Here is a 9,438-nt window from a genome sequence, read left to right as displayed (position 1 = left end):
TCTCAAACCTCCCGGTCCACACGGGACTGAGCTTGGAGAGGAGAGTCCCTTTCTTCCCTTAGGAAATCCTTATCATAGAGTGGCAGGATCCCCCCTTCATGTGGGTGGCAAGCAGCTATTAAATCAGCATCTCTCCAGTCACCGGCTAATAGGGAGCAACGGGATTAACTGGTGCTCATTTTGCAAGTAATTAAAAAATGTGTTACCATGATGAACTCTGGGAAGAAATTTTCTGGAAGCAATATTTACTATTTGGAGAATTTCAACTCTGAGTCCTAAGAGAGCCTTCCAAGCAGCAAGGCTGGAATTAGCTGCAAAAGGAATAATAACTTTCAATACTGGTGTCCATGTTTTACTGGGGCTGGGTCTCTCATTGGCTTCCTCATCAGAAAGCAAAAATATCAGATTGTCTCAGCTGTCTTATGGTGTCACAGCGCTTGCTTCGGGAACTGGAGGCTGATGTAGTGGCCACAACTCTATGTTCAGGGATGCCCTTAGTCTAGATATTCTGTTATGTTTCTAAAACTGCGTGCTTTGATTTCAGGATGTTAGAATATTATCAAAGGTGGGTAGTGAATGTGTTTTTGGAGAAAAACCATATTAAACATGTTACTAGGAGCTTTATTATACAAGGTGGAGAATTTGAAAAGCCATGCTCTAATTTAGGGCAGCATTTGAATGTGTCATATCGTAGCAAGTTTCTTTTCTTTGCAAGAAGTCAGTTTGCTATACGGAGAGAAGGAACATGATGCTGGCCCTGGACAGCAGGAACTGAGCAGGTGCTTAATTGTGCTATGCCTCAGTTTCCTCATCTGTAAAAGGAACATACTCTGGACTTTAAAAGCTGACTGTGAAGAATAGATTAGACAGTGTGTGTAAAGTGCCTATCCTAAGGAGGTGTTTGAAGCCACCTAGTACATGCCCTGGTTGCTGACCCTTTGCTTAGCTCTTGGGTCCACCTTTCATAGCTTCTTCAGTCTCAGGATATCTGCTGGTTTAGACCATTTGCAGAGATCTAGTCTCTCCACTTTGCTTTATTGCTGTCTCTTTGTCCTGTCCTGAATTTTGCTTCCTACCCAACTTTGGGTCCCACCATTGCCCTGACCTTTCCTGTCTCCCTCTGTGCTCCTTGTTAGGGTGAGTGTGTCCTGCCCACTCCTCAACTCTTCCTCCACCCATCCCATGAAGGAGTAGCTTAATCCAATTGGTGAATCTGGAATGAATCAACTGGCAGGCTCAGTTCTAAGACTACTTTTATCCTTTTGGGATGAGCTGCCTCCAGAGAGCAGCAGTTTCTTTTAGCTTTTCCAGGCTGTGTCCCCCTTGGGCAGGCTCCTCCACACCCCATCTGGTATGGGTACCCTGGTTTTGCACTGCCCATAGGGCAGCCCCTCGCAAAGCTCATTTGCCCACAGATATCAGCTGTGTCCTTCAACTTGAGTCTTTACTGGGAATAAAACTGAGAGTCTAGTGTCTAGGGGGGCATATTGGTTAAGAAATTGGTCTCTGGAGTTAAAGTACCTTGGTTCAAATCCAAGCTCTACCATTCACTTGGAGTGAAAATTTTGTGTGTGAAAATTTTTCAAACCCCTAAACCCCATTGAGCCTCAGTTTTCCTTCTGTAAAAGGAGGGAAACAATAGAAACTACTTCATAGTTATATTGGGAGCATTACACGAATTAGTGTATGTACATCATTTGGAACAATGCCTGCCCCTGGAAGCCATAACTGAATGCTGGCTAACTGTACATATCAGTGTATTCAGGGCTTGCCAGGGAAGGTGGAGAAGAGCACCACTTGGGCACTTCAGAGACCCATTCCCAGGTCCTGCCTCTCTACTGGTACCCTCAAGGTGGCTTCAGAGCCAGGGCCCAGTGGCTTCAGAGCCAGGGCCCTCCTGACCACACCTCAGCACCTGCCCTTGTCATGCTTCCCATGTATGTCCACTTGATCCATGTGTTACTTCCCTAGGTTTCAAATCGATTATTATCCCTGCTGGAGGAGTAGGGAGCAAAATGAAAATGGAGCATTTGTCTCCTCCTCTGTCATCAGTTACCATCACCCCATTCCCCCAGACCATAGGCTACCTCCTACTCATTCATGTTATGAATTCAAAGAGTGCTAGGATGCCCCATCTGTTTTTTTTCCCCAGCCTTCGAAAACTTCTCTCTGCTCTGGATTTCAACCTATAGGAAATTGTTCTTGCAGATACGAACCACTGTTTGCTAATGATCTTTGGTAGATCAAGAGCAGTGGGTCTTCCATTGCTCTTTAGTAGTTTCCTTTAAATGTTGAGCTCTTTTAAGAGCCCCCCACCTTCTACTCCTTCAACAGCCATTTACTACCTGATCCCCTTTCTCATTTGGAAAACCTTTATTAACCATTGGCTATGGGCTGGGTGTCTATGGGAAGGTAAGATAACTGCCCCAGAAGAATGTGTAGTCCAGTGGTGCTTAAATCATGCTCCACAGTGTCCTGTGTGCTCTCTAGAGGCCCCTCAGTAGTCACCGTGGAGAGTGTGTATGTGTGTGTTGGGGGTGGTTCTGAGTGGTTGGGGTCTTACCCCACTCTCAACATCCGTCCAGAACTACTGTTTTTCTTTCTTTTGCATATTGAGCAAGATTTCATCCAAAGAAAGGATTGCACCGTTAAAAAAGAAAAAAAAAGTTGGGAAGGGTGCAGTGGCTCACGCCTGTAATCCCAGCGCTTTGGGAGGCTGAGGCGGGCAGATCACAAGGTCAAGAAATCGAGATCATCCTGGCCAACATGGCGAAACCCCATTTCTACTAAAAATACAAAAATTAGCAGGGCCTGGTGGCACGTGCCTGTAGTCCCAGCTGCTCGGGAGGCTGAGGCAGAATGGCTTCAACCTGGGAGGCGTAGGTTGCAGTGAGCCAAGATCGTGCCATTGCACTCCAGCCCGGTGACAGAGCTAGACTCCATCTAAAAAAAAAAAAAAAAGTTGAAAAACCATTGACCTAATTTTTTCCACTGGATTTATTCAGCATGGCTTTTTATAGTGGTTTGATCCTCCCAGCTTGCATTTGGCCAACAGGATGACCTGGCCAACGTCCTGGCACCAGTCACCTACGGACTCAACCAGAGAGGACCTCTGAAACTGTCTCCTCAGCAGGTGAGGTTCACCTTTTGTATTGGAGAAAGATGTTTTGTGGTCAAAGTTAGTATTATTTCCAATAATAAGTAAATAAGGAATTTGTTGGGAGAGGTACCACACATAAATTGACTCTGAAGGCAGTCTCAAAACAGTTTCAAAAATGTTTTAGGCAGTGACAACACGATTGAAATATACTCATGGCCCCTAAAAATACTAGAAGCTCTAAAATAAGCTCCAAAATTGTTTTGTAGGACTCATAATATCAAACTATAACTTTCCAAAGGACAGGAGACTGGACTTTTCTTTAACTTTGTGGTGTGTTTGTTATGGCAACAACCCAGGGATCTAAGATAATCAGGGGCTGATGGCCCAATCACTGATCTATAGAGATGCATCTAATATAACCAATCAATATCTGGCTCATTCTGTTTTTACAAGGATATTTATGCAGTCCACATATTTGCATGTTTATAGAGCATTTCTGGAAGATGTTCTAGCATGTTAGCTTCATAGAGTAAGCCTTATGTTATTCTGTTTTGTTCACTAATGTGATCAAAGATGATGCCTGGCATGTAACAAATTTTTAATAGCTATGCATTGAATGAGTAAACTCACAAGAAAATGATAAAGGTGGTTACCTCTAGGGAGTAGGACTAGAGATTGGTGAAACTATTACTTTTCAATTTATATCCACATATGGCATTTATATGCAGAGGGCAGGAAGACTGTCTGCTTTTCTCTTTGTATTTGCTCCTTTACCCACAGAGAGGAAGAAATTTCTGCCTTTGCTTTCACTGCTGTCTTTTGGCCTTATGACTCCTCCATGGGCAGCCCAAACCAAAAAGGAATGCACAATCTGGCTGGTTGTTCTTGGACCATGTATTCTTAGTGGGCAAGATTCCACTCTTCTTCACTCATTTCCTATCTCCATTGCTTTATGATCAGGGCCTCCCTTCCAGAATAAGTCCTGGTCATGACTCTACTCTCAATTTCAGCTTTTCCATTAGTGTTTGGTTCACAGGGCTAGAGGCATGTGAGCATTTAAATTTGTCCTTGTCTTACTTCATCTGGGCTGCTGTAACAAAATAACATAAATAGGTGGCTTATACACAACAGACATTTATTTCTCTCAGCTCTAGAGGCTGGGAAGTTCAAAGCAAGGCACCGGCAGATTTGGTATCTGGTAAAGGCCTGTTTTCTGGTTCGTAGGTGGCCATCTCCTCACTGGAACCTCACATAGCAGAAGGGACAAGGAAGCTATCTGGGCTGGGGTCTCTTCTTTTTCTTTCTTTCTTTCTTTTTTATTTTTTTGAGACAGAATCTTGCTCTGTTGCCCAGGCTGGAGTGCAGTGGCAAGATCTTGGCTCACTGCAACCTCTGTTTCCTGGGTTCAAGCGATTCCCCTGCCTCAGTCTCCCAAGTAGCTGGGACTACAGACATGTGCCACTATGCCCAACTAATTTTTGTATTTTTAGTAGAGACAGGGTTTCACCATGTTGCCCAGGCTGGTCTCGAACTCCTGAGCTCAAGTGATCCACTGGCCTTGGCCTCCAAATGTGCTGGAATTACAGGCATGAGCCACCACACCCAGCTGGGTCTCTTCCTATAAGGACAAAAATCTCATTCACGAAGGCTTTGCTTTCATGACCTAATTACTTCCCAAAGGTCCCAACTCCAAATAGTTTTATAATGGGAATGATATTTTAACATAGGGATTTTGGAGGGACACAAACATTCCTTCTGTGGCATTCCTCAAACCTGGACATTTTAGATGCAAGCAAGTTGGGTATAGGAAACCCTGAGTGAGACAGAGTAGCTCAGCAGAGATGTTTTAATTTTGGGAACACAGCTCTCCTGGTGATTAATAAAAATTCTAACTTGTAGGCTGGGCACAGTGGCTCATGCCTGTAGCCCCAGCACTTTGGGAGGCCAAGGTGGGCGGATCACCTGAGGTCGGGAGTTCGAGACCAGCCTGACCAATATGGAGGAACCCCATCTCTACTAAAAATACAAAATTAGCCGGGCATGGTGGTGCATGCCTGTAATCCAGCTACTCAGGAGGATGAGGCAGGAGAATCACTTGAACCCAGGAGGCAGAGGTTGTGGTGAGCCAAGATCACACCATTGCACTCCAGCCTGGGCAGCAAAAGTAAAACTCTGTCTCAAAACAACAACAACAACAACAACAACAACAACAACAAAAATTGTAAGTTGTTTCGCATTTTGCTCTTGTCCTCCTATGTACAGTTTCTGCAACGAGGCTGCAGTGATAGGATTCAGAAACCCAGAGCCCATTCCAACCTCATGATACTGCCGTGCTTTTACTTGTTTAGTTTGTCATGTGCATATATAATTTGGAAATGAGTATATGGATCAGAACATAATAACATGTGAGGAGTGAGTACAAAGTATTTTTTCCTCCACCTACACAACATAATAAAATAGTTGTTTTTCATAAATTCTGTTGGAGGCAATTTGTATTTATAAACAGGAGAAAATAATAATAATAGGCTGGCAGGATGATTTAGCATTAACAGGCCTTTTGTCTAAGAAAACTAGTTCATAGAATCATTAAATACTTTGGTTAAAATTGAAAAGGAAAGGGACAGAGTTAACCCCGAAACTTTGGAGTCTGAAGCAGAGACTTAACAAATTCAGTATGGGTGAGTGTAAGGAGTAGGTGCTACATCGTGACCAAAAAAAGGATTGTAATGCTGCCACACATATTTCAGAAAAGTTGATCTACTAGGGAATGTGTGTGGATGGACACTTTTGCTGTTCTGAGATGTCTGTGATCTGTGCTAATAGGCATCAGTATTGTGTTAACAATAACAGCAATTACAACAACAACAGCTAAGACTCATTGAATGTTTATTATGAACTACACAGACATTCTTTACATGTATCGGTCCAATGAGGAAACTTCTATTATTATGCCATTTTACAGATAAGGAAATAAACACTCAGGTAGGCTTAGGTCACATGCTGCTAAGGGGCATGGGTGGAATCAGTGGAGTGTTGAAGTTGGCTTGTACAGGCTCTTGAGAACAGACTGTGCACACCTCTTTGCAACAGTGTGTTCAACAACATCACGTTGCTACCTTGAATTTGGCCATTGTGGGCTAATATACACCACAAAAATTGATAAAATACCACAGATCATGTGGCATTTTTTTTTTTTTTTTTCCAGAGAGCTCATTGGCAAACATTCTAACAAATCACTAGATAGGATTCAAACCCAGGCGGTTTGACTGGATAGCATCTTGGCAAAGATGCATGTTTTCAGGCCAAAGTATTGATAATGGTTTTAACAATTGTCTTATTGTGTGAGCCACTTTTATTTGGTTGGTTTTATAGATGAGCTTGAGGAGGCAGTGTCTCATTTACATGGGGCATAGTGGATTGGTTGGACCAGGTGTGCCATTTACATAGTGCCAGAGGAGGCTGACCATTCCACCCTAATCTTTTATTATGCAAATGAGGTCTTTACCTGGCCTGTGCCATGTTACCTGCACATGTGGCAACAAAGAAAAGGGAAGGGAAAACCTCCATTTTGAATATAACTGGCTTCCAGGTATCCCTTTTTTATTGGTATAACTGCTCGCATTTACCTATGCAAGCTTCAAGCTTGCTTGTCTATGCCTGCAGCTTGATTTTCAGGCTGCTTTTGTTAGAAAAGAGATTATTTTGGGGCTGCTTTTATTAAAAGGAAATTCCACCGAGAACTCTTTTACCCTAACTGCCTAAATAATTTCTTTTTAGCTCCTGTATTACTATCATTTGACTTATATGCCAAGGAGTTTGGGTGGAAAATAATGATCCCTCCTCATCAGGAAGCAGATGCTCACCTTTGTGGATAGTCAAACTGACAGCCACAAAAATCCCCCAGCAAGATCAATGAGAAAAAAAACAACCTGTGATTGCTGAGTGCTAACTATATGTCAGGCATTTCCTTAAATCATTACCTGCATGGTTTTATTTCATTAGCCCAGAAGCCCTCTAATGATGCGCAGTAGCCGTTGTTCTCATTTTTGAGAAGAGGAAGTGAAGATTTGGAGATGGTGAAACATTGGCTTGAGATCTTCTAAGTGGCGAGTGGTTGAGGGAATTTGGAGCCTGTAACAGCTGCCAGACAAATCTGACTCCAGAGTTCATGTCCCCAGGGAGGAAACCATACTGCTGAGGAGTCCCACTGAGGGAGTGGGGCAGAGAGCGTAGCCCCGAGGCTTCCGGGTTCTGAGCAGAAGAACCTCCATCAAAGCACTCCACCAAAACACAGCTGTGTTGTCTGTGATCTTCTCTGACCTCGGCCCTCATAACCTGTTGCCTTGGCTATGGGTAATTTAATATGTCCTGTCCTGAACACATCCAACATTTCCATGTGTCTGACTTCTAATACCACATTCCCCCACTACCTGCTTCTAAACCTGATGATCCAGGTGTATTCTGGTCTTTGCCCATATCTTGAATGCAGTCCCTGTACACCCTGTGTCTCTGTACACCCTATGTCCAATCTACCCTATTTATTATTATTTTTTCCAGTATACTTTCTATTTTATTTTTTTTAAAGTGAGGATATAAAAATGAGATTCTTGAAGAAAATAATAAAGTGTTATCTTTGGAAGGTAAACTTAAAGGCACCTTCTATTTTGCTCTTCCTATACTTATGTACTTATTTTCTACATTTTCTATAATGAATGAGTTATTTCCATAACAAAAAAATGCTGCTTACAAATGGATAAATGAAGACAAATCTTAAAACAAATCTTAATACCTATTCATCCAAAAAGCAAAGGACACTTTGCAAACTATTACAATCTACCTTATGCAACTGGCTGAAGATACGAACTTTCTTTGTCTGCACTACCCACTCCATTTCTCAAGAGACATTAACAACACACCATGATTGAAAAACTAGGGTGTTATGTGTTTAAAGAAAGGGGTTTAAAATATTTTATTAGAGAACACATATCAATATTAAACAACACTTAAATAGATGGCATTCATATTAATAAGGACAATATAAATTCTTATAATTTGAACAGTCACTTTGTTCAACAAATAAAATAAATTCATTTTTATCAGTGGGCATGATCCATGAAGTATATGTTTTCAATAATTTATTCATCTGCTTAGTACTATATACATTCATTTTCTTTGAAAAGAAACATAAAATCAACGTGATTGTTTATCACATCACATCATAAACAGATGGACCTGTAAAAATGGCGTGTAGAAAATTCAGAAACACTTAAACAGCACATTCCAAGGATACTGAGTCCATGTAAGAGAAATTAAACGCTTTGAAGCCATTGTAGTCAGCCTGGTGTCATATATATGCATCAATACAAAATGTTGCCACAAATTCAAGTATACTGATTCACACACATAAATATATTATTCTGACATAGGAGAGAATGCTCCCTTGAATAGTATAGCGTGCATACCAAACTCTCAGCACGATTCAGATTAACTTTTTTTTTTTTTTTTTTTTAAAATGGAAGGAAAGGTAATGACATCGTCAACTTAGTCGACAAAATACCAAACCTGGAGAAGGTGGACGTAGTTCACAAACACTGTACAGTTAGAAATTGCACCATACATGGAGTCTTATTTGTCACAACAATTGTTAAAGGTTACAGAAAAACCATAGCAGCTAAAACCAGCCAGTCAGCCCACATTTGCTTCTGTGGCAACGTGGAAATGCTGTGTTTGTATTTTGAACAAATGTAACAAGGAGACAAGCAGAAACGCTGCAGCAAGCCAGGAAATGTCACTGGGTTCATGGTTAAATGGCGTCAGCTTTATTTACTGAAGTATAATTTTAATTTCACAGGCAAAATGAACCTCCAAATTTGTTTTCCTTAGCCCCAGCAAGTCAAGTCCTTCCTAACTGCTAGTTGATTGCAAAAGTGCAGCTTCAAGTCTGTCCCTTTTGTGTTCATTTCTGCGCCCCCACCTCTAGTCCATCAGGTTTCTAACACGAGCAGACGCTGTTTCATATGCTTCAGTGTAGCGTGAGATGTGACCCTTCCGTGATGTGAAAGTCAGCCTTTGGGGGTATTATAGTGATTCAGTTATTTTCTGTTTGTTGTTGTTGTTGTTGTTGCTGTTGGAAAACTTGTTTTTTAAAAACATGCTGCAGAACATCTTCTTGCTAAAAACAATTTCTCAATTAGTAGGAACACTGAATTGCCTTGTATATGATTTGCTTGTTTAGACGTCCAAAGCATTTGGTTATTCTTAAGAATTAGGCACTTCCATTCTTGAGCAAATATTTATTTGTGTGAAGAGAGAGAAATAGACCTCCTTTTTTTTTTTTT

Source organism: Rhinopithecus bieti, unplaced genomic scaffold (genome assembly GCF_001698545.2).
Source record: "Rhinopithecus bieti isolate Rb0 unplaced genomic scaffold, ASM169854v2 scaffold_315, whole genome shotgun sequence".
Classification (NCBI taxonomy): domain Eukaryota; kingdom Metazoa; phylum Chordata; class Mammalia; order Primates; family Cercopithecidae; genus Rhinopithecus; species Rhinopithecus bieti.
The sequence above is the reverse complement of the archived record's forward strand: the minus strand, read 5'-3'. Positions refer to the sequence as shown.